The sequence below is a fragment of the Lissotriton vulgaris genome, chromosome 4_1 (assembly GCF_964263255.1).
Source record: "Lissotriton vulgaris chromosome 4_1, aLisVul1.2, whole genome shotgun sequence".
Lineage (NCBI taxonomy): Eukaryota > Metazoa > Chordata > Amphibia > Caudata > Salamandridae > Lissotriton > Lissotriton vulgaris.
Window position 1 is genome coordinate 2,072,793,563 of NC_141691.1, and position 26,632 is coordinate 2,072,820,194.

A 26,632-nucleotide genomic window follows, 5' to 3' on the forward strand; every position below is an offset into this window, starting at 1 on the left:
GTCGATATGGTTTGGGCCCTGTACTGATGCAGATCCATAATGTTAAAGAAAGAGTAATTGCATTTGCCTCCAGAAAACTCAAGGGTACGGAGAGTACGCATTCCACCATCGAAAAAGAGGCATTGGCTTGTTGGTGGTGTGTGCAGCATTTCCGAAATTTTATATTGGGTATGTCGTTTGAATTACACACAGATTATAAACCATTAATTGACATTTTCTCTACTGCAGGTGCTGAAAAATCTACACCACGTATAGCCAAATGGATTTATCGTTTGCAGGAGTATAATTTTAACATCAAATATGTCCCAGGTGTTAGGAATGTAAATGCTGACTGCTTATCACGCCTACCAGTTGAAAAAGTTGATTTTGGAAATTCCGATTCGGATGTTGAAGAATGGGTGGTGCCCAAATTGAGTGAGGTATGTCAAGCCATAGAAGTGTCGGATTGGAGAAAGGCGATTTTAGATGACATGATTACAAAAAAAAGGTTGTTGAGTGTCTTCCTTTGAAAGAAGGTTGGAAGTCTCATGAAGATTTACTTATTTATAAAGAAGTCTGCAGTGAATTATCGGTTGTGGATGATATTGAGGAGGAATGATGAATTGATTGTTCCTTCTACTATGAGATCTAGATTGCTGCAATTGTTACATGAGGGCCATGGAGGTATGTCAGCTAATAAAAGAAAGGCCAGGGAAGATTTCTGGTGGCCTGGTATGGACAGACAGATTGAAAGGTTTGTTAGGGATTGTGTAGAGTGTTCACGCAGTGACAAGACTCATGTTTTGCAAGAAACCGCCATCCATCATGTAAACTGGCCTAAGCATGCTTGGGAAAGATTAGCAATTGATATTTGCGGTCCATTTGAAATTCTTGGTGTTGGAAGCAAATTTGCCATTGTTCTAATGGATTATTTTTCTAAATGACCAGAAGTAACCTTTGTGCGTGAGGTCACAACCGACACTGTGATTGATTTCTGCGCAGGGATTTTTTGTAGAGAAGGTTGTCCTGCAGAAATGTTATCTGATAATGGACCTCAATTCACTTCTAATGAGTTCAGTGATTTCCTTAAGACATGGGGCATCAAGCATTTAAAAACCCCAGTTTATCATCCTTGTGGATATGGCCTTATTGAACGCTTTAACTGTGTTTTGGGTGAATGTATTCAGATGGCTATTTTCAATTAGGTGGATTGGAAGTGTTTGGTAAAGAAAATGTTATGGGACTATAGAACCACTTCACATTCTGTTACTGGTGAAACTCCTTTCTGCTTACTCAAAGGCAGGGTTCCTTGTTCTATTGCTGTACCCGCATGGATGGGAAGATGAGGTAGGACATTTATTGATGATAAGATCATAAGATCTAAGGTTGAAGATTATCAAAATTCTTATGAACATAGACACAATGACAAGTTGCTCAAAGTACCCCAACAATTTGGATTGGGGAATTTTGTAAGAGCAAAATTGGGAACGGTTCAACACAAAGGATGTTCTAGGTTATCTGACCCCAAGAAAATTGAATCCATCAATGGTGATTTCTTGAAACTTTCGGATGGAAAGTGGTGGAATGCCAATCGTGTGACTAAATGCAATGAAACAGAGGTGCGAGAGTGGTTATACAGAGATGTATCTAATTTCAATTCTATTGTGAGCAATGAAGCTAAAGGAGTTTCTTTAAAAGGTACCACTACTCCTACCTATACCAAGTCTATGGTTAGAGTACCTAGCACACGTGTTAAGAATTTGCCTAAGAGGTTACAAGATAATATTTGTGACTAGTTTTATAGAAGTACTTACCACACGTGTTAAGAAATTGCCATGTGGATACTAGATACTAGAGTGTGTTCATTAATAGCCTTAAAGACATTTGTGTTGTTAACATTTGTATATTATTTTTTTTAGGTTTTTTTTAAAGGAAAAGGATATGTTGTACTCTTATGTTGTTTACATGTCCTAGCAACTGCTGCTCGGCAACTGCAAGCTTCCACTATTGAAATCCGGCATGTGGAATCCAGTAGACGGTAGCTGATGTTGTTAGAGTCAGCTGTTGGGGGTTGCTCCTATCAACTTTAAATAAACCTCTTCTGCATTTACTTTGGAGTTCCTGTCCTTAAAAGAATATATTTATTTTTTTATTTAAGAAGTTTTCTATATCACTGGCCAGATCTGAAGGTATCGGAGCGCTTTACAGCAGGAGGGAGAGAAATCAAATACAGGGTATAGAATAAAATAAACATATTCATAAGTGTTCAAAAGTTACAATTGTGCTGAGCGTCCGAGGTGCGCCATTGAGGTAGAGAGGTCTAGGGGTCCGAGGTGCGCCATTGAGGTAGAGAAGTCTAGAGGTAATCTCCCTGCATGGACAAAGATTTAGGCCGAAACTTGGTTGGGGAGAGGGGATGAGGTAGGCAGTGGATGCGCATTGCCAGGTGACTGCCGGGTGGTGGCTTGTGAGTCATGGATTTCAGTTCGGGAAGGCATGGTTGAGGTAAAGGACTTTTAGGAGACTTTTGAATTTTGCAAAGGAGGGGGTAGTTCTGATGTCAACAGGGATGGAGTTCCAGATTTTGGGTGCGCTTCCTGCAAAGGAGCGGGCTGCTGTTTATTGTTTGCGTGTTTTTAGGGGGCTGAGTAAGAGGGAGTTGGAACTCCTGAGGCTTCTAGACTGGCCGGCTTTCTTAAGTTTAGAAGCTAGGTATTCCAGTTTCCCTGTGTGCTGGTCTTTGTGCGTGAGGCAGGCAGTTCTGAAGCTGGCATGCATTTCCACTGGGATCCATTTTAGTTCTCTGAGTGCGGGAGATATGTGGCCATATTTTTTGACTCCGGTGACCATTCTGGCAGCTGCATTGAGGGTTGTTTTGAGTGGCGCTAGGTGAGAGAGAGGTGGGAGAGAGCTGTACCAGAGAGGAGTCCAGTCCAGACAACACCAGTGATTGGGTGGCATGTGTGAGGTCCATGGGTGGAATGTGGGGTTTGATTTTATTGAGAAGCTTCAGATTGAGGAAGGCACTCTTTGCAGAGTTCTTGATGTGGTTGGTCATGGTTAGCTTGTGATCAAGGGTGATGCCAAGTGATTTTACAGAGTTTGCCAGGATGAGATTACCATTGAGAGCATGGATTGCTTTCAGCCATTCAACGATTTGCGGGTTTTCTTCCTTGTTGGAGATGAGGAGGATTTTGGTTTTTCCCTGATCGAGTTTAAGGTGGTATGCTGATAGCCATTCTTGAACTTCTCTGAGAGTATTGTTGAGTCTTAGAATGTCATTAATGGAGGAGGTTTCCAAGTAGATCTGGGTGTCATCTCCATATAGAGGGAAGGGGATTTTGGCTTTTTTCAGAATGGTGGTGAGAGGTTCCATATATATGTTGAACAATTGAGGGGAGAGAACGGATCCTTGGGGGACACCTCTGTTAACGGGTAGAAGGTCGGATGTAAAGGATTTGATTTTTACCCTTTGGGGGAAATTTTGAAAGAAGGAGGAGAACCATTGAAGGACCACCTCGTCGGAACCTACACAATCTTTGAGAGCCTTGATTAGAAGACTGTGATCCACCGTGTCAAAGGCTGCTGACAAGTCTATTAGGATGAGTAGGCAGCAATGGTCTGAGCCAAGGGAGTTGAGGATGTCATCCATGATGTTGAGGATTGCGGTTTCGGTGCTACAACCTTTTCTAAAGCCTGATTGGTGTTGGTCTATCAGATTAATATTGTCGGTATGTTGGTACAGTTGTAAGAGAACGCATTTTCCGAGGATTTAGGCTAGGAAGGGAAGATTGGAAACAGGTCTGAAGTTGTTCAGGTCGTTGGTGTCTAGGCCTGACTTCTTCAGAAGTGGTGTGACTTGGCCGACTTTGAGGCAATCTGGTATGATGCCGGTTTTTAGGGAGCTGTTTATGATTTCGCACCAAAGTGGTGCAAGGGAGAGTTTCCGCTTTTTGGCCATTTGGGAGGGTATAGGGTCGAGGATGTGGGATGAGGGCTTGGAGGAGGAGATTAAATTGAGAATCTCAGCTTCAGGGATAGGGTCGAAGGATCTCCAGGTTCTTGTGGGTCACCCGCTAGAGGAAGTTTCGATTGCTGGGGTACAGTTTTTGCTGGCAGGATGGAGGTTGATGTCAAGTGATAGTTCAATCTTGGTGATTTTGTCGTTAAAGAAGTTGGCGAAGCTGTCACATAAGTCTTTGGAGGCTCGGACATGGATAGTAGACGGCTTGGACGTTTGTTTTTTGATGATGTTAAAGAGTTCTTTTGGTCTGTTTTTAGCCTTGTCCAGCGCGTTTCAGAAAAAGTTGTTTTTTACATTATTGATATGTTTTTTGTACATTCCTCTTGCTGTTTCGAGTTCTTCGCAAAGGCTGGAGGAGGGATTCTTTCTCCAGAGACGTTCTGTAGCTCTAAGTTGCCTCCTTTCCTCGTTGATGTCCTTGTTGAACCAGGATCTGAAGGGGATGTTCCTGGGTTTTTTCAGTTTCATTGGAGCTAGTTGTACTAAGATGGAGGACATGGTTATGTTGTAGTGGGATGTGAGTGCTGTAGTTGAGAGGCCCTCTGGGGAAATGAATGAATGAATGAACTACTTGGTATTTATAGAGCGCCGCTGTTGCCTCTAGGCGCATCCTGTAGCCAGCCTGAGAACAACATCCTCTACTTGTGATAACACAGCGGTGTGATGGGGGCATTCAGAGTACCAAGCGCTATCATAGCACAGTCACCTCAAACTCTTGTGATTTCCTATGAAAAGGTCTTATGTTTGTCTTCTGTATAGGGGTCACTCTGGTGCTCTTTCTTACTGTGTCCTGTGTTTAGGGGTCACCCTGGCACTGCTTTCACTACCTTGCTATTGTGATGTGTCTCCCTGACACTCTCTCACTGTGTTTCCTGTTGTATGTTAAGGGCTCACTCACCCTGACACTGCTTTCAGTACTTTGCTATGAAGATGGGTCTTCCTTTTTTAAAATAAATATCTTTATTTGGTTTTTCTCAACAATTGCCCACTCCCCAACCCCACCCCCCTCCCTCCAGGTCAGGTCATATTTATATATACTCATAATATCCTCATTTCATCATTTTCATAAACAGTTTACAATTCAACGTTACATTGCCCAAAGCATGCATACAATGAAATATTCTTCCTCATAAATCATTAGGTATTACTTTGGGATTTACACCAATCCATTAGAGGAGACCATATTCTGAGCCCCCTTTTAAGCCTTTTCTTGACTTTCCTTTTGTAAACAGCAACTTCCAAATTAAAAATTGCTAGTAGCCAAGCTAGCCATCGCTGAAAGGATAGTGCAATCGGATCCAGCCACACCGAGGTTCTGCAGATTCTTAACACTGCCATAGCAATAAAAATAAGTCCATACCCAAATCTGGGAGTGCTAGGATCTGAGGCCCTTAATAGGATCACTTCTTAAGACAGAAATATATCTCTTTTTAATAAGGCGGAGAGGAATTCCTCAATGTCACTTTTTAAAAAGGTTAATCCATCACAAGTAGAGGCGATATGTACACAATCGGCATTGAATAGCTTACTTCTAGGGCAGCATGTCCCCTTACCATGCCCCCATTTGGAAATTTTATCAGGAGTATAGTAAAGTAAAACGCAAGTTTTATAAAACTGTGCTTGGAGTTTTGTGGACATAAGACTTGTTTGAGACATTGAGTAGGCATTGTTAAATTCGTCCAAAGTTATACCCATTTTCCCCTACCACTTCTGCGCGTTTTTCTCCAGATCATCTAGAAACATCATATTTACAAGGGAATATATTCCCCCGATGGTGTTTTTTTTAATGTGAATTAATGTTTCCACTAGCGCTATATTTTCAGACGGAGCCCCTCCCCCACCCTTCGTGAAAGAAAATCTCGGATTTGGAGGTATTTAAAAAAATCCCGCCTGTCCACCTGGAAGTTTTCCCTTAGTTCTTCGAAAGATTGAATCCCGACGGGGGAGAAGAGACACCCAATATGAGTTATTCCTGCTGCGCCGAATTTATTCATGCAGTTATCTCTAAAAATCTCAGGCAGATCAGGGTTATCCCTTAGGGGGGTATAATATGATATTCACCCTACACCCCACATTTTTCTCACAGCTTTCCATGTTTTGAACCCACTGAACAACGTTTTAAACTTCACTTTTTTATGGTAGCTGTCAGGCAGATGTCGCCATAAATTTCCGGTGCTTTTACTTCCCAAAATTAGCTGAAAGATGGACGGCGGACCCCCCCCAGGTATTATGTCATCCCTAGTATTCTGTAATAGTTTCCAACTGTAAAGCAGTACCGAAGCCCAATAATATACTTTAAGATTTGGGAGGGCTAGACCTCCTCTTTCCTTTGGGAGGGTCAGAAATTTATAAGCGCGCCGGGGTTGCTCGTATGCCCAGATGAAGCTGGAAAAGGTACGTTCCATAGATTTAAAACACTGATCTGAGAATTCTAAACATATGGCTCTAAATAAATAAAGAATTTTTATTGAAAAAGACCATTTTCAAGGCGAAAGCCTTGACCAATTAAGGAGCGATGTAAATTGTCTAGTCGGCGGAGGTCCATCTGCATAGAATCCAACATTGGCTTCACATTTAGTTCTACCAGATTCTCAAGTTTAGATGTAATGCAAATGCCCAAATACGTCGCCTTATCTACCACTCGAGGATTGCACATCTCAGTTTTCTTATTCAGCACAATCTGTGCTTTCCCCTGGTTGAGTGCATACCCGGATACTGATCCAAATGTTATAGCTTCCCTAGTAATAACAGTCATAGCTATATTCGGGTCAGCTGCCACGATCACTATGTCGTCAGCGTAAGCCAAGGTTTTGGTTGTATGTTCCTGTGACAAAATCGGTTCTATTTCTCTGTTCCGTTCCAATCTGCAAATAAAAGGATCAATATATATCGCAAAGAGTAGGGGGGAGCAGGGGCACCCCTGCCGGGTTCCTCGAGATATGATCAACTCTTTAGTAAGGCTACCATTTACCATTACCATGGCCCTGGGGTTAACATATCATTTTTGTACTGCCTGGATAAACCCCTTTTGAATTCCAACCCTGGACATGGTGGTCCACAAAAATTGCCAGGAGACCCTATTGAAGGCCTTCTCAGTGTCAAGAAGGACCAGCGCCATAGGTCTCCTCCAACTTCCGAGTGGTCGAATAGGGTAATCACTCTTTGGATATGATTAACAGTCGATCTCCCTGGGACAAAGCTGTGCTGGTATTTGGCTATAACTTTGTGAATGATAGGGGCAATTCGGTTCGCCAGGACTTTCGAATACATTTTGTCATCTGCATTAATGAGAGTGATGGGGCGGTATGAGCCTAGCTGTTCTGGAGGTTTATTTTTTTTTAGGGAAAATTACTATCTTTGCCCTGGAACAGTAGTTTGGGGGCTGCCCCCCTTTGAAAATGTAAACAAGTAGATCAAGTAAAGTGCCTTTAATCTGATCTTAAAAAAACGAAATAGAATTCAGATGGTATATTATCTAAACCGGTTGCTTTTCTTTGTGATAAGTTTTTGATTATAGTTAAAATTTCTTCTGTATTAGGAACTTCTTCTATGGTAGATTGATCTGCTTCATTAAACCTATCAAGGCCACCACTATCTAGATAACTTTGAATCTCAACTGGATTCCCCCCCCCCACCCCCCCCCTCCTCAGCATACAAAGCACTTTAGAATCGCCAAAAAGCCTCTCTAATCAATTCTGGATCAGAAATTTGACCTTCCACTGGGTCCTGTATCTCCCGTATCAGATTTACTGAAGCCTGTTGTCTCATACGAATAGCTAATTGATGGCCAACTTGCTCATTAACCTCATACACCATCTCTTTATGGGCTGCAGCTTTTTTTTTGCCTTTGGCGGTAAAGATATCTGTGATTGTGTCCCTTGCGATTGCCACTAGGCTCTGCATTCAATTAATTTTTTCTATCCCTTGATTCCCATGGGTTGCCTTTATCAGCCCTTCTTCGGCCAATCGAGGATTTTCCTGCAGCTCCCTCATGGACTCTTTGGAAATTTTGTTAGCCTTTAATGAAAATTGCATTGTTTCCCCTGGAATCCCTGCTTTTAGGGCGTCCCACATAACTTCAATTGAGACACTCCCAATATTATCTTTTAAAAATTAGGGATCCACTCTCTCATGTGTGGGCAATAGTTGTCATCAAGCAGCAGCGATTTCTCAACTGTCCATAAACGGGTGTTGTGTTTCCCCGTGCTAGTTCTAGCGTACAAATTAAGGGGTTATGGTCTGAGAGAATTCTAGGCAGCTTCTTGATTTGAGACTTAGATTTAAGTGAATTAGACAACAGAAAGTAATCTATTCTTATGTGTGTATGATGTGGGTTAGGAAAAAAGTATAGCCGGAATCATTAGAATTTGAAATTTGCCATCCATCTATAAGCCCATGTGTGTAGCACATGTGTTTTATCACCTTAAACACTTTAGGTTTCCGGCCATTGTACCGCCAGTTTTCCTTAATGGACCAATCGCTGGGGAGGTTGATATTAAAGTCCCCGCAAATCAGTAAGGGTAGAAGCCAATGCGAAAGTTTGTTAGAGATATCATTAAATACAGACGGGTCATCGGTATTGCTCCCATATACAGCACAAATCGTTATCTTTTGCCCCTGCCCATCCTGGCACTCTGTGACAGCCCAGCGGCCAAATTTATCAGCTTTGTAGCAGCTAAAAGTATATCCTGAGCCCTTGGCTAAAATAGCAACCCCCGTACCCCAGCCCCTTGTGATGTTGCACAAACCAATTAACAAAACCAATGTTTTTAAAAGGTGTGTTTGTGAACCCTCTATATGGGTTTCCTCTAGGCAGACAACATTAGCGCCCATAGTTTGTAGTCCTATCACAACATTTTGCCTCTTCCTATCATTGTTTAGGCCACAAATATTTAAGGATAACACCCTTAGCGCCCCCATCCTATTGTCTCAAATTTCCTGAATGTTTGCTCTGGCTTTTGCATTGTCTTTTTGCCGTACCATAACCAGATATTTTCAGCACACCGGTTTACCCTACTCCGGTTACTCTTACTTTTACTTGTAATAACGACCTATCCGACCTTCCACCGTCCCCACCCGCCACCACTGTTGGAGGTTACCTGGCCAGCAGTGGGCCAGGGCTGAGACATCTGTCATGCAAGACCCGAGTGAGTCCGCTGGGACATCCCCTTTATGTAGTAACTTCTTAAGAAACACCAAAAGAACCAATAATCAATTCAAACACCAAAACAAGGCCTTGTATCCAGATATTAAAGGGTATCACATAATTCACAATAATCAATTCAAACACCAATACAAGGCCTTGTATGCAGATATTAAAGGGTACCACGTAATTCACAATATTTACAATATGGCCGTGCACTAGAGCTATGGCCGCTACTTCCAATATCCCAAACCCAGATCAAATACCAATAAGTAAAGCCAGGGTATCGCCAAAGGATTAATACATGTTACTTATGTCCCGAAATTTCATCAAGATACTTTTTGGCCTGTATTTTGGAAATAAAGCTATGAGTATTCCCTTGATGAACAATTTTTAGTCTGGCAGGATTTTGAAGATACACTGTAGCCCCAAGTTTCTGGAAGGGGTCAAAGATCTGCCTCAGTCTCCACCTGCGCTCAACTGTGGCGTGTGCAAAATCAGGCCTGGTAAAAAATTGTATTCCATCAAACGATCGTTTGCTTGTAGGTCTGGCGAGATCATAAAGGGCTTGCTGGAGCAAAAATTTACCAAAAAACAAAAGCATAGCTCGAGGGTGTTGTTGAGCCGCAGAGTTGCGCTTCCCAGGAGTCAAAGGCAATCTATGCGCTTTTTGAATTTCCTTGTCCCAATCCCATGATTGTAGTTCGGGGAACGACCATCTAAGGAGCGAGACCATAACTTCCTGGGATCATCCTTCTCAACACCTTCTGGGATCCCTAGGAAGCGGAGGTTGTTACGTCTCTGGCGGTTTTCCTGTTCCTCCAGCTTCCACAAGTAATCTTTAATTGCCCCCTCGTGCTCATCAGATTTAGTTTAAAGTAAGGTAACATCTTTCTCTAGTTGTTCGGTTCTTTCGTCCACCTATGCCATTCGGTCTACAATTTCGGCGCACGTTTTTCCTACTTTCCTGACTGCACTTTGCAATTTTTTGGTTGCCAGGCGGGATCTGCGGCTATCAGCTTTTGCTTCAGCCTGAAAGCTTTTGATAGTCTGCAAAATGTCTGTTAAAGCGGGTTCACTAGTTTGAGCACCTAGTGACCCCCTTTGAGCAGCACCAGTATCAAGGATTGTTTGGTTGCCCCCTGAGGCACGCATAGTGTTAGAGCAGATCGTGAGTGATGTATCATTGTAATCCCATTTTAGCTCAGTGGTGTCCTCCTTATCGGATAGCTCATTTTTCTTCTTGTGGCGATCTCTGCTTTTCTTTTTTTGTACTTTTTTAGAGCGATGTTTGTGTCTCTGTAGGTCGGAGTTAGAGCTACTGTACTACTTGCCTTCCTCCTCTACACTTTACAAAGAGATGCTCACATCTGACATCTCAGATTCGTCTGTCATAGAGTAGAATAGGTCCTGATTGTCAGGTGTTCTTGGCTTGTAATCTTGCTGTGCGCTACAGATGGCCTGTGGTGATAGTGCAGCCTTTAAGCAGTCCACCTGTAAAGCATTGGGCCTATCCCTTGGGAGAGTGATGGTGTTGTTACCACTGTCAATACTGCAGAAGGGATGGCTTTCTAACTGAGCATAAGGTACTGAATCAGTTATTATATCCTGAGTGGGGGGGATGGAGGGCTCTGGAAACTGCAAAGCGCTAGATATAGCTGATGCGGAGTGATCTGCTAGTTCTCTTTCCGTTTGTACAGGCACAGTAGTTGTCTCACCGGAGCACCCAGTTATCAACATGGAAAATATCCCCTCCCCACTCACAGAAGCCACAGCACCAAAACTGCTGGTAAATAATGTCTCCCTACTTTGGTTGGGAACACCCTGTGTTGTAAAATACCCCTCACATACCAAAAGGACCCTTGGTGTCATGCTTCATCATTGGGGTCTTCGCACCCCTCTACGGGATGCGGCGTGCTGCGACCAGCGACTGAGCGGGAGCACTTATTAGGACTATGTGTGGTGTATGTGAAGGAATATTATGTGCATGAGTAGTGAGGTTATATGGCGAGTGAAGTTTAAAAAGGGGTCTGGCTCATGGGGTAAAAAACAATTTTAATCTGCCCCCGGGCTGGCACTATTAAAAACGTGCAGTAGTTGGAGGTATATTATGCAAGACTATGTGCACTACCTCCCTTGTGTGTGTGTCGACATGTTTCGGAGACTGAGCTCCTTCTTCAGGACAGGGTACACAAATCCCCACCTTACTCACGTATCTCTACTTAAAACATGAAGTTATTTACAAAAGTGAAAATGAGTGCAGGTCATGTACCTACAGGATGATTTTAAAGTCGCTGATTGTCGACCTGTAAAGGAAGGGGACAAAACATATTTTCTGGTGGTCCACTCCTTCAAACAAAACACTAGGCGCAGTGACCTGTGGAAAAATAATTGTGTGGGCTCCGATCACTAGACAGGAATGTCAATCTACTTGTGAATTCACGCCAGGCACGAATTCACAAGTAGATTGACATTCTTTTGTATTTATAGGATGCCCTTTGCCTTGCAACTTTAGAGCTTTTAACGCCTTGGTATAAAGCGCTTTATAAGTTCCAACTCAAATCCAAATCAAATTACAAATATTTTAAGGATATAATAATCAAGTTTTGAGTTCATTAATAGTGAGTACATTTCTTCCATTCTTAATATTGTTCCACTAAGTACTAGCCTTCTGATAAGATGAGTGTTTCTTCTGGCGTTGTCATTAGGGGGTCAGATGGCTCCCCGTCACCAGAACATCACTTCCCCATTTTCAGACTTTGCTTTTACATACCATTGTTCTCAGGTGTGTTGGTCTGATTGGCTCAATGGAAACAAACCAAAACTACAACTGTCAGAATGCACTGACATGCAAAAGCAAAGTACAGGAAGGGAAAAGAGGTGTCCCTGTGAGAGGAAGCCATCAGGTCACCCTAGTTGTCATGGTGACTCCTTCAGTCAATCCTGACTTCTTTTTTGCCTACAACACTTTTAAGTCTCAGAGCTCACATGTTTCCCACGCGTCAGTAGACTTTCCAGTCCAGGTTTACTCATTGTATCCTGGGACTTTCTAGTCCTGAGTTTATATTTGACTCAAAAGGGACTACAAATCCTAAAATACAAAGGAAATAGCTGTTCTAGATAAGCTACTCAGCCTTGAACCTGTGAAATTTTGAGATTTCTGGGGCTTGTAGGTTCACAAGGACTGGGCGGAACTCACAGAGTTTCGCTACGTGGAATTCCAAGGAGTTACCCAAGAAATCAGCAAGATTCCACAGAACTCCGCAACCAGGCAGAAAAATACTTGCTCGGCTCTTCACGGTGTATTTCATGCTGAAAATCAACACAAACGGCACCCCGTTGTGCGCATGGGAGCAGCATTTTGTTTGACCTGCTTTATCTGCTGTTCTGTGAATGGTCCTGGGCCTATTTTTTAATCTGTTTAATGTGTGCCAATCATCTCCCTATCCTACTCATCCACCTCTCTTTATTTTTTACAACTTTTTTTATTAGTGTGTGTCTTTCTATGTGCGCATTTTATGTTTTTGTCTTTTTTTCCCTTTTTCGCAAATTTTTGACTTCTTTTCTTTTTCCTTTCCTTGCTTTCCACTTCCTTCAGTTCTTCCTTCCTGCTTTGGATATCCTGCTTCTTTTTTTCTCCATCCGGCCCATGGCACCAGTGTCAGAAGTTGCACACCCTGTGGGCGGCGGTGTCTTTGAGGACTGCATCCCCGCCCCATTTTACTGAGAGGGTAGTAGCAGCGCTGGTGTTTTGGGTCCAGTGCCACCTCCCCTCCATGCTGGCTGGAGGCAGTAGGCCTGGCAGAGGGTACGCCCTGCGGGAGCATCAGGGGAGAGTAAGCCAATGCATGTGCCGCAGCTCTGGGGTGCAGTGCATAGTAGTATGCATTTATAAGGGAGACTGAGTTGGCCCATCAAAGGAGGTGGAGCAGCAAAGATAATTCGTTGCAATGCATTAGTAATTTAAAATGTAGTTTAGGTTTAGGAAATTAGCGATAGAGCTTAGGAAATTAGGGACAGGGCAATAGGCTATCTGATTGAGAAAAGTACAATGCTACTGTGTCTGTCTGTCAAAACTTCTTTTTAGACATTAAATGTGCAACAAATCTTTTTTTATCTCCTTTATTTCTTACATCAGCACCAAAGGGCAAGAGGGCCTCATCAGAGCAGGGTAAAAGGGCTGCCACGCCCAGCGTTGCAGTGGGTGGAACCACCACCAGCACGCAGCAGATGGTTCTGCTGGCCCCAGTAAGTCCTGTTATTAATACTTCCCTAACTTTTACCTCTCCTCACTAGTAGAATAATGTTGCCTTGTTTATTTTTTTATACTGTCTCCTATCTTTTCAACTCCTCTGTGCGATGTTTGTTAAATTCTTTTTATCCCTGCATTATCCTTTTTTAGGTCGAGCCTAGAGCAGTGCGCAAGCGCTGCTCTAGGAGAGGAGCTTTTGGAATCGGCCTGCACTTTTGAAACACTCGTGCTTTTAACGGCAGCCACCTTGCGGGAGCGAGTAGCGGTGCAAGGTGCCATCTGTTTCCAATTAGCATGGCCACGAGCTTGTTTACATTTGCCTGCTCACGGCCCACAAAGGTCAGGCAATGCGTTCACAGCACTGCTCATGGCTTATAGAAAAGTGTAAGCGGTAAAGCGTACAACCCATATTTGTTAAAATGTGGCAAATAAATCAAGCCTCAGAGCATTGTATTGTATTCAATATACAGTGTTTTAGAGAGCAGTGACCTGGTCTGAATATGGCTGCCGCCCAGCTGATAGGCCATGGCTGCGCTGTGGAAGTCCCGGTGTAAACTGACACTCGCTCTGTGTTTGCGCTCCTAAGAAGGAGACAGCGAGAGCACGCGGACGACCTGGCCGGGCTGTAGTTGAGTTTGTGCGCTCCTCCACGGGATCCCTGTGTGTCACGCGTCCCAGGTGCAGTTCAGGCCGTGTCGCTGTTGACAGCTCTAGACCGAGGCATCCCCATTGCGATGCCAAGCCCTCTAATGCTGCTCACAGGGCTGTTCTAACACCAGTGGACTGGAGTCCCTTTACCAGCCGTGCCCGCATATATCTCACACCGCCCCCATGGAGACCAGTAAGTTCACCCGGGCGCTGAGCAAACTGGGCACCGTGGCCGACCTGCGGCAGAGCGTGTCCGAGGTGGTGTGTAGCTCAGTGCTGCTGGTGACTGCACTCCTCTCAGACATGCCCATTAGCTTCAGCGCACCAATAGAGTATCTAACTTAGTACTCTTGCTTTGAAATAGACACTAGATTTTCTTGCTTTTTGCACGAGCTGCTCTCCCACAAAAAAGGCAAAGCTATTGAGCCTGGATTACCTCCCACCAGACCTCTTACCTTGTCCAGTGAGTATCCACTTGTACAATGTATGAAATCATGTATCCACACAAACTCTTGTCCCCTGTATGCATGGAATGTGCTTACATTGCCACAGCTAGCCTCAACACTTGCCTAAACTATCATTTCCATAACTTGCTTACTAAATGTATATTGTCTTTGTGATCTATGCATGGACTGCCCTTCGGTAACATGCTTGCTTTGTACATGGACTCCCACCCCTTGCACTTGTTCATTTATTGCCACCACCATTTTTGCACGGACGGCCCCCTGCATCCACTCGCGAGGTACATAGACTGTACCACACACTGTCAGTGCCTTCTCACAACCCCCTGAATTGTGTGTTGACTCCTTTCTTCCACCCTGGCTTTCACTGTGCATAAACATACCTCTTCCTCGATTTGCTATGTGTATTGCCTTCTCTCACCACATTCTCATACTACAGTGCTGAGTGCCCAATGTTATGCACTGTGCATTTGTTGTCCTACTTTGTGAAGCAGGCATGGCCTTTTGTTAGTGGTACTGTTATATTCATGTTCAAAGTATTTATTGTCCAAGATACATCATGTTATTGCTGGTATATTATAAATGTGAATTTATTATTTTCATATCATGACCGCATTGTCAGAAATGTTTTTTTTCGAGAACAGTGATGGTACATATCATGGCAACACCAATCCCAGGTTAATACTTTGTGTTGTCAGTAATTCCTGCCACTTGTTTCGCTAGCAAACATAGATGGCTAGAGTCACTAACATGAACTGAAATCTAGTTAGACTGCTAAAAAACAGCATCTGCCAACCTCAGGGGTCAACTTAATGCCTGCTACCTCTTTCCAAGACTTCATTTTACAAGGTTATTTGTTCTTGCTTATGAGGTCTGTTGGTGCTCCCTCTAGCAATAGCATTGGAGCCTAATGCTCTCCTAGACTACCTAATTTGAGGTTACCAGTGTGTTTCACAACAACTCTGGCAAAATACATGCAGGAAAGAGAAACAGGCAGTCATGTTCAGAAATCAACGTGGATACAATGATTTTGGGCATAGGAAGGGAAAGTCAGAAATTGCCTATGCTCTTCTAGTGATGAGAGATGGTTGTTTTGAATGCTTTCAAATTGCAGGATGGAATGGCTGGCTCAGGTTATTGGATGAAGTGCTTTGCAATGGGGGTGGGAAAAAGGAGGAAGACGGCCTAGAAGCTTGCTAAAACTGCAGCAAAACAAACAAGCATTGGCATGGCCAATAGGTCTCACTTTTGGGACCTTATAAGTATTTAGTTATGCAGCACAATATCCTTGGTGCAACATCAACTGTTGCATGGCTAAGCACTTATAAGGTCCCAAAGGTGAGACCTATTGGCGATGCCAATGCTTGTTTCTATATATCATGTTTCTGTAGCTGACTTTCTCCTGTCTGTAGGTTTATTCTGCTTTTTTACTAAACTTTCCCTCTACCCTTATATGTATTGTAGTATTGTAAGACTAAGAGAACAGATTTTTGATACTGTGAAGATTGCAGGCCCAAGTAAGCTATAATTCACCACATGTTTGTTGAGAAGGATTTCTTGCCCATGTCCGAACAATGAAAACAAGAGAGTGCCAATGTTCACCCTAATGTTGTGTTATCATTCATTTATAGTATACCAGCAGTTTCCATGACAGTGCAGCCTGGCAGGAAAGTATGAGATCCCATTGCATTTGCTATCCAAGATCATATGTCCTTCATTGGCCATTCCACCCCGTCATTGTGCTTCAGTGACTCGTCATAGCTCTCTCCCTCCATTCCGAAAAATGTTTTGGGTGGTTTTATTACTTGGGTTTTCTAACATTTCAATGAACAAAATTCCCAACGTGATAGTTTCGACAGAACAATGCTAAACAAACTGTAGTAAGGTAATGCTTTTGTACTTTGTTCAAAAATAACAATAATAATTACTTAGGAGGCTAATCTGGTATCAAAACTGGGTAAAAAAATTCTAGCCACACAGACCACCAGTGCCGGGGCCACTGGCAGCACCAGTGTGACAGAGGAGGCCCAGGAGATTGGAGGGGGAGAAGTCCCAGCGGTGGCACGGACTGGTGGTGGTGGTTAGACACATTGCTTGCTTCTTGACAAATTAAGTATACAAGGTGTGTTTCCCAGTGCCCACTCAGTCACCTCCTGCTAGTACTTCTCCACATTATTCTCTCCTGAGTTCTGTCCTAGCCTACCAAAAGATAAAAAAACTAAATTTTTCTGGCCAAGTGACTTATGTATATATATTTCATGGCTTCCATGACGGATTCATGCCTCTTCAAATTTTTCCCTTTCCTCATTCTGGACGACAGTGGTTGACTAAGCAAAAGTTTAGCACATGATGATCAGTGTTACCCCACTATTCTACCTAGTTTAATCCCACCAATTTACCATGCAGTGCAGTAACTATCCTTACTGCCAAGTGAAGGCATTTGCTAAAAAGAATGCTTGGAGGAGGGCGTGGCCAGGGAATAAAGAGTAACTAAATGCCTTAGTTAGACTATGGTAAAAGGGATACTCTGTGATGGACTTACCAAATAAAATACATGTCCAGTTTCCTTCCCTGTACTGTAGTGCATAGTTTTTTACACTGTCTACTTACGGCAGACAGGATATTTGTGTTTATACATGCCGTTTATGACGTAGTATTTCTAATATTCATGTGCCTCTTTGGAGTCAGGGTAGAATTGAAAGTTAGTCGGTGAAATACAGCGTCACTGGAATTAAAGTAAGATACTGAATGTCATTACAGCTGCCCCAGGCGCAGACTGCAGAGAATAGCAAACCAGACGCTAGCATGCCTCCAATAAGGTTGCACAACAAGAATGCTAATAATTGTGCTGCATATATGCCTTACTCATTAAGGCGAGGTAAGTTTTCTTTTTACACGCAAAGTGTCTGTTTGGTTTTTACTGTAAAATGTTTTAAACGAAAAAAATACTTTTATTATGGTAGTATTTTGGCTTAATTCCTTACAGTCAGTGTTTTATGTGATACGTGTGTGGGGAAAACTTGACCCTGTGACTAATCACATTGAAAATTCTGATGGCCTCGGAGACTAGCAATGTTCTGCTACTGTGCCAATATATAAAGAATTGTTAGCACTGAGCATTATTTACAATTTGTATTTATTTTTTTTTCTATCCTGATATAGCTACTCATGCTGGTGCACCATCATGGCAGAAGATAGCTGCCGGGTTTGGCGCCACCTGATGAAGGCCATCTAGGCTGCATATTGCTGGCTGGTGGCTTGAGGAGGAGGGGAAGGAGGCATGTGCCACTCCCCCCAGTCCCTCCGGCCAGGTGTTAGCACCCACATACCAGCCACACCATCGCCAGTGCTGCCGGCAGCTAGGACCCACTACTGCTGCCCCCCTCCTCATCATCATTCACAGACCGCCTCCTCTACCTCTTCCTATCGGAGCTGGCACCACTTCCCCAAGAGGTGGCAAGTTTTCACACCCGGATAAATGCCCTCTAAGCCCATTTTTTTTATAAATATGTTCTTTGGTGGGAGGGATTTATGTTGTGGGTGGAGAGGGTGTGTCTTGGGCAGGGCAGCGAAGGCTAGGAGGACTTTGTTGTACTTACTTTGGATATTGGTTGTGGTAATGTATTTATTTGTTTAAGGATACGGATGGGCCTGTTGTGGGTGGAGAGGGTTGGGTTTTTTATTTGTAAAAAAAAAAGGGAATTATTTCTATGTCTTTTCGTTGCTTTTAACACAGCCTTTGTTTTTTTTACTTGACAAAAGGCTGTCCTTGGAACATTCACATAACTGTACATAGACTTTTCCTCCTTGAATTTCTCTAGCTGATCCTGAAGTACCTTGCCAAATAATTATCTATGTGCTAGGTTGCTTACTTTACTTATACCCAAACAATACTCTGCTACCAGAGTGGGAACAACAAAGACTAGGTCTGTCTTATTGCTTGAAGATGTTAACTTTTGCCATTTTTGCAGCACCCAGCCACTTATCAAAGTAAATACCAGTTAGTCAAACGTTTGTCCTACTACCCTCTATAACTATATTGACCACTGAGGGGGTGTGCCTATATTGCTTAAAACATACATAAAACAAATCTGGATCTTCAGTAGAAGTGACTAACTAAACTAATTCACTTCACTTCTCAGATCTCTTGCCTGAATAGATGAAGCAATGGCTGCTACCTCTCCCAATCTTCCAAATACTTATTGCTGGGTTTCCCCAAGGTGCCTTGTTAAAGGTGGTGGTAGTGGTAGCAGACTAGTGCGCTAACAGGGAAAACAACACAAGCGAGTTCCCACTCATACTTAGGTGAACTCCAACTGCAGGATTAATAAAAGGATTATCCATCACAGGCAACTAGATTGAAAGAAACACAGAGTTAGTAGGTTATTTATATCACATCTTATCAAAGACTGAGACCAGACTACCACCATGAAACAACGACCTGATGAGGTTTTGTAATCTCGAGTCTGACTCCATTTTGTTCTGTGCCACCATTTTGTGTTGGCCTCAAGTAGGCCTGTGAAGGTAGCCTGGCGAACAAAGTTGCCCCGCCTTCTTAGTTCATGTATACATAAACTAGGTTTCTTTTTGACTCTGAAATGAACTGTAAGAAACTGACCTCTTCACCTGAAACTGACCTCGCAAAGCCAATTTCCCTGATCGATCTTTGTCTGAGATTGCCAATCAATGTTCAGGACATTGTTAACTTTTAGTTTCCTTGCAAATGCCTTATCTTGTTCAGCATCTGTTACTGTTTCTTTTTTATGTTTCTTCATTACATGGGTTATGCTTTCAATTATAGGTTTGTCCAGCTTGTGGAGATTGAATTTGGGACATTCCTAATAATTAACTTTTGGGTTGGGATACTGTAAATTGAGTTTTTGTTATGTGATACTTTGTTTGAAAATGTACTTTATTGGCTAGAATTTTGTGCAGTGGGTGTACATTTATAATTTGAATATTGGGTATAAAAGGAGACGTCTCGCCTTAGTAAAATGAGCAGTCTCCTGAGAATTTACACTGTGATGTATTTCTACGATCACTGTTACTAGCTGCAGCTAATAAACTTGGTCTCTGATGCCATACAGAAGTATTCTGTGTCTCTGTATACCAAGACAGGTGAACTCGAAGATCTTAGGCATGCCCCTGACGCCGCTGGGTTAAACCCCGGTTCTTCACTGATAGCAAAACTAGTAGTTGTAACTTCTGAGCAATGGGGAGCTAGTCTTTAATTAATTTATTAAAACAATTAATACTAATCTTATGAAATCCTCAATTCAGGAGGAGTGGACTCAGGACAGGGGACGGTTAAACATATAAACAAAATGAGGCCTGAATGATGATGTTGAAGAATTATGTTATACTTGACTATGTATCCTTTTTATGCATGGGTGGGTAAGGGGGCAGGTGTGGTCTATTGCTCAGATAAGAGAAGATCCCACAATGATTTGGTGTCTGTAAGATATTGCCTCTCTGTACAGGGTACTACAATGAAGTATACTATGTGGAGAGTGTGAGATATCCCCGGAGGAAAATAGAGGCAACAAGTAGATAATACTCTTTTGTGGTTGTGTCAGTGAGCAGTTAGTTCTATCAGAAGACAGTATTAAGCATTTGTTGTATTTACAGAGACAATAAATGAGACACACACTCAAGAATAAATCCAAGACCAATTTTGTATAAAAATAACAAGATTCTTTATATATGTTTTGAGAAGCAAGATTTCAAATCGGAAATATACTTTGTACAGTTTCAATAGTTGAATAAATACTTTGCATACTTGTGGTTTTTGTAATAAATGCAGTGCAGCTCAAAGTATGCAGTACTTTTGGTATCTAGGCACTAGGCGGTCTATAGCGTCAAATAGTTACCATCGCGGTTGGCGGGGAAAGCAATGGAAGTGTAAAGCTGCAATGGAGTTCAGTAGACCGCCAATATCATTACTGTTGCAGTCACAGGCAGCAGGTCACAGGAAGATAATGGATCCGGAACACCACCAACCCGACAGTTGTGGTCCCTAGGTGTTGGTGTGGATTCAAATAAAGGAGGACCGCCGACTCAGTTACCCTCGCATTCGCTGGTAGAAGGACTCTGCCAAGGAGTTCTGGATGACCACAGTCCTGTGGAAGGTCAGAGGTCATCTTTACCGGTGGGATGAAGGTCTCGGGTACAGCAGGCAGTCGAGTTTCACCTGGAGCAGGAGTATTGAAGGTCGTGGGTGCTTATTTCAAAGATCAGCAGCAGTAGTCAGTCCACAGGTGTGATGCAGGGCAGACCATTACAGAGGAGGCGGTTGTGCCAACGCTGCTGCTTCATGCAACCGATGCCACTGGCAGGAAGGTACAGGCTCTCAGGAATGGGGGTGTTTCCAGCATTGATGGCTGTTCTGAGAGGGTCCCTCGAGTTGATGAAAGCGTGCAGAGCTCTTTTCCACCTGACAGGTGAACCAACAGGCCTGAGATGCTGCAACGTTTCTTTCAGTGGAGGGTCGAGTCGACCCGGGGGCTGCCAGTCCTCAATCATGTTAGTTTCTTTATTAGCAGACGCCAGGGACTAGAGCCTTTAGCCCAAAGAGAGATTCTTGGCAATTTGCAGAAGGCTGAAGGGCTGCAGGGATTTTTGGAGGCATGGAAGGTTTCAGGAGATACAACAGGTTGCAATGGTCGAGTCCTAAGAAGCAGTGGGGGTTTGTGCCAGTTTCTTCTGCATTGGGCCTCAGTTCTGGAACTGCAGCGGTCTTCTTCCATCATCTTGTGTCTGTAAAATCTGAATCAGGTTCTCAGGGAACCACTTAAATACTGAACTTAGGGCCATTTTAGGGGAGGTCAGGTAGTACCCAATGGGCTGTCTAACTTTAGGGTACCTACACCCTCTTTATGCTCGCCCCACATGGGGAGTGGGCATATTCTGACTCCTAATAGGATAATCCCCATCCTCAAGATGGCTGATAGGGAAAAGTGGAGTTTACCTCACCTGCCCCACCTGAGGGGTGGTACAGGGTGAAGGTAGACCCACCTCCTACTTTACCTAATTTGCCCACCAGTCCTCTTGCCAAAAGTGGAGGGAGACTGGGGGGGGTCGCCACCTGCTTTTAACAGCAGAGGACTGGGGCAGGATTCAAAGGCGGCATGTCCTTTGAAGTTCCCGCTTCTGTCATGGCAGACTCTCAGGGACGGAAGGTTTGACCACCTCCACCGATAGCAGGCATTGTCTCTGGATCCGGAGAGCTCCGGCTCTCTACCCAGGGGTCCAGAAACATGTCTGGTGATGGCAGGCTGGCTTAAACTGGACAGGGACCACACCAGTGGTTGGTAAGGTGTCAGGGGACTGGCTAAACGAGTTTCATGTGTGAATATATTACTAAATCCATCCCTGGTATCAGCAAGAATTTATTAAGACAAGATGTTTGGTACCAAACATCTTAGAAATCAGTGAAGCCATCATGGAGCTAGGAAACTCATGTTGGCAAGTATCCAGACCATGTACTCTTCATGGCTTCCCTGTTCACTTACAACACCCAGAATGGACTGGACATTGTAGGGGCATATCTGCTCAGGCTGATATGTTCTCACATCGGATATAGTGCACCCTGCCTTAGAGCTGAAAGCAGGCAGTAGAGGTAAATTACATATATCTTATGCAGTGTGAGGGTGTCATGGCACACACAGCTGTGTGTCATGTTGCATTTTTGGCTTGTCCTGCACCTGGAAACGCAGCCTACGGGACCTTCTACTGTTCCCATGAACTGGGTACCAGGGGTACCATTTACTGGGGTAAACAGTGGCAACATATGTTGTGCCAAATGGGGTACAGTTTTAGGGAAACGAGATCTGGCACTGGGAACCTGGTGAGCTGTAACCCAGGGAACTTACAGTTTGAAATTACATCAGACATCAAGAAAAATGTGGGGAGCTAACCATGTCAAAAGAGGCACTTGCCTACAGTGTCACTTTCACCACATTAGCATCACGAGCATGTGATGCATTTATGGTGTACATTTATAAGTCACATCAATATATCTCAAAGGCTGGGGCATGAATGGATGGTAACGGGTAGTTGGGGAAAGGGGTGACAAAGACAAACACTACACAACAACAATATTCATCAGAGCAATGAGCAGTACATCATTATCATTAAATCCGTTGTGAAAGGAAACAGTTCTTAAGCCACAGAGACCCAAGTTAATATATATCTAAATGTTCTGTCATCTAGGTTTAAAAATTATAAATTATGGAGTAGTGAAGTGACCCCACACAGTTCTAAACAAGTATGATTGTTAAAAGAAAAATGATACTGCATACAAATGCCAATTGGTCAGTGAATCTGCATTCTTCTCGGAATGTCCTTCTTGAGTGCCTGGCTAAACCGGTCCGGTAAGGTAAGCAGGCGTGTTATGGAGCTTTCACCGTTCGTGCAGAAGAAGAGAAGGCCTATGGATTGTAAACCACAAACTGTATTGTAGAGTTTTAGAGATGAACAGAAGATAAGCTTCATGAGGAGTGGACCCAGTAGAAGAGCAAGAGCACAGTCTGACACAATCATTAATTATGATTTAAGTGCAATTAACCGAGAAGTAAGAGCAATTTTACAACCAATCCCAGGCAAGAAGCTGCATGTACCTGGCTGATCAATCACACAATGTTCATAACATTTAGCCAAGTGCGTCCATAATGTGATGATTTGATAACCTGAGTCCTGAATCCAAGTCTTGACTAAGTCCAACTCCTGAACCAGATGAGATTAAGAAAGATAGACCTGTAGTCCACTGCTGATGAACAAGAAGAACAAATAAATTTGAGCATTTTTTGTAGATCTTTATCGGTTAACTAAACTGACTGGTCTGGTCTCTGAAGAACCAGAAAACAAGGACAAGGAGTGGACTACACAAAAAAATGTAGCTAAGTGTGAAAGGGCCAATCACCTTCAGGCAGGCAATATCAACCATCAGCCCCCAAACATTACAAATCATCAAAATCAAGTTTACAAACTAGTTGGACACCCTCAAGTTCTGCCAACACATGAATCATCAATTAACACTCACACTCACTCAATAGAATATCACTCATTGGTGAAATAATTTGCTGTTCCAATCCATGCATGGTGGCACACAATTATTGTATTGTATCTTCTCCTTTCCCATGGAAGCAACACATTTGCAGTGTTTTAAATTAAATGATCTTTACTGGGGAATGCCCTGCTAGGGAATGAAAAAAGAATATGCATGGGACGGAGGCAGGCATTGTCTCCAATATCCTTAAAAGGAATGGAGATGCTTCTTCAATACGCACTAGTCCAACTACAACCCGGCCATACATGTGCCTAAATGTTGGGGCTGCATAAGTCAAACGCCAACAAAATATATAATGTTCCTCTAGCTATATCCATTTTTTGGGGAAAATCAGTTTGACCTTAATCTGAAAGATCTATGGTGGCCTACTCAGTCAGGGAAGTTGAATTTGTTCTCAAGCACATGGGGTTCACCCAGAAGTTGGTCAGCTAACACACTTGAGACTGACCAATCCCCCTCATCCTCCTCCTGTGGTGTTTCAGAAACAGTGTTAATGTGTGGTATGAAGTGTTGCTTCATTTTAACCATGGTCAATCGATCCACATTTTATGGTGAGAGACTGGTCCTTCTAACTGTAACAACTGCATCAGCTGCACTGAACACATTTTCAGCAGACACACTGGCTATCGGATTAGCCAAACACTTTATTGCCAGCCTGCTGAGCTATGGCCATTGGCACATATTCCCCTACCAATAGACCAGTAGGTTTTGATCAATAAATCCATATTTGTAAAGCACAAACTACTCACCTTTACGGGTCTCAAGGCGCAGGGGGCCATTGTGTAAATTAAGTGAGCTATTGACCAGAGTCACATGGTGCTGAGCTGAGCTGCCGCCGGAGCCGGGGATTGAACTGTGAACCCTGTGCTCCGAAGTCAGCTGCCCTGGCTGCTGCACAACACCTCCCCACATAGACCTCTTTTGGGTCATCTCAATAGTCTTGGACCATTCTCTAAGTGATCATTGGTGCTTCCACTTACTTGACCTCTGCTGCTTTTGCCTCTGCACTTGACTTAAGCCCCACCACTTGAAACCAAGCCATTGAAGAGGTTGAGTCTGATTCTTCTGTTTCGGGTGTTGTTGTTGCTGGTGTTGGCTGCTGTAAGACAACAGCACTGCTGCTCTGGAGGTTGACGGGGGTTAAAGGCTGCAGAACTGATGCCTGGGAGTCTGACTTCTATCTGTTTTTCTTCTAGTTGTCTCGCTTGCTCAAAAATCCACATATTGTGTAGTGATTCATCCCCTTCTGAAAAATGGATGAAAATGGCAAGTATTCTTTTGTACCATGGATCAAGTATTGTGACACAGATGTACTCTTTGGATGACACAATCTCTTTTTGCAGCATTTGGAAAAACAGCAAGAAAAGGATCAAGCTTTCAACCAATTAATACGCTTCTCCGTTCACACTGGAGTACCTTTGCAACACTTTTTTAACTGGTCCTGTAGCAGATGTAACAACGAGACAGCTTGGCTCATCGTACTGTCCTCCTTGCTGACTTTCCATGAGAAAACCTCAAAAGTAAGTAGAATCTGTGTCAGGCATTTGACTTGGCCCCTTTTGTCCACCTCCATGGTCATGCTTTTCTAAGTTGCATCCTCTCCTCTTTGAAAGACATAGTCATTGATCAGTCTATACTGCTCAAACAGACATTGCAACATTTAATAAGTTGAGTTCCAACATGTTGGCACCTCCTGATGAGTGCTTTCACTGGCATTCTATGCACACATTGAATGATCCTCAGCTGCTTCCTGTCTTTGAAAGAATGGCTGAAATGAGTGCATATTCTTCTACAGGTGGTCAGTATGTTGCTTACTATGTCGCATTTCTTTTAGAAAGTCCTGCACAATCAGGTTGATGCAATGTGCCTAACGCAGAAGACTGAAATAGCCACCATCTGCCTAGGCCTTCATTGTATTACTACCATTGTCCATAGTAACAAATCCAATTCTGAGAACTTTGGGTTGCATCCTTTCAAACACCTTGCTATTAAAGGCTTCCAAGATGTTTGCAGCTGCATGGGATTTCTCCATGGCAAACATCGCTACTGTGGCATGCTGCTCAAAGCCCTTAAGAGTTTCTGCAGCATTGAGACCTGTAGGTAGCTGTTGCCTAACCCCTACTAAAGAGATCCAGTGTGCAGTGATGAACATGTAATCTGCTTGACAACTGGTTCACGTGTCTGTCATTAGGTGGATAGTGTGAACAGCACTCGGCTGCAAAGCTTGTCCAACCAAATGTAGCACATTCTGATGCAACACTGGAACAGCAACTCTGGCCAAAGAGGTCCAGCTAGGAACCTTCCATTTCAGGAAGATGGCTGTAACAAATTCTAAACTTCCCACTCCTTGCACGCAGAAAAAAGGAGACGGCCCAGCGCTAACATTTTAGCCAGCCTCCTGATGTGAAAACGTACCACTGGGTGGTTGTGTTCATAGTTGCCATCCTGCCTAAACCTGCCCATAATGGTAGCTTGTTTTTTTGTTTGTTTTTGGTGCCACTTAGGCAGAAGACTTCTGGAGAAAACCAGGAGCTGGTAAACTCAATGTGCGTCCTGGGGCAGGCACTGTATACGATGGTGTCTCCATCAGAGTCTTATGTCATTTCAAGGTTGCTTATGTGGGTGATGCTGGCAGTGCACTACTGGGGACAGGGCTGCTTTGCATAAAGCTGTCATCCTCTTCTTCCCCATCACCTCCCACTGTGATCAGAGCTTATTCCTGTAGCTCATCACCACCACAACCTGTGGCAATTGTTTTAAGGTGCTCCTCTCACCAGATTGTGTGATTTTTTTCATATGACTTGTTTGACCTCCAGTACCATATTGTGAACCAAGCATACATCAACGAACACTCGCATGGCGAATGGAGCATATTGCTCCTGCTTGCTAATCATAAAGAAGTCCCAAACTGGGGAGGAGAACTTTTTTTTAGTCTGCCACAGGTGCTACTGCCAATGCCCGAAGAACTGGAGATAGGTGTAGATTATTGCCTTTCTGTATGCGTATTTCAACTGTGGTTGTAGTGGATGCAGGCCTCGGGGGAGGCTTACAAATATGG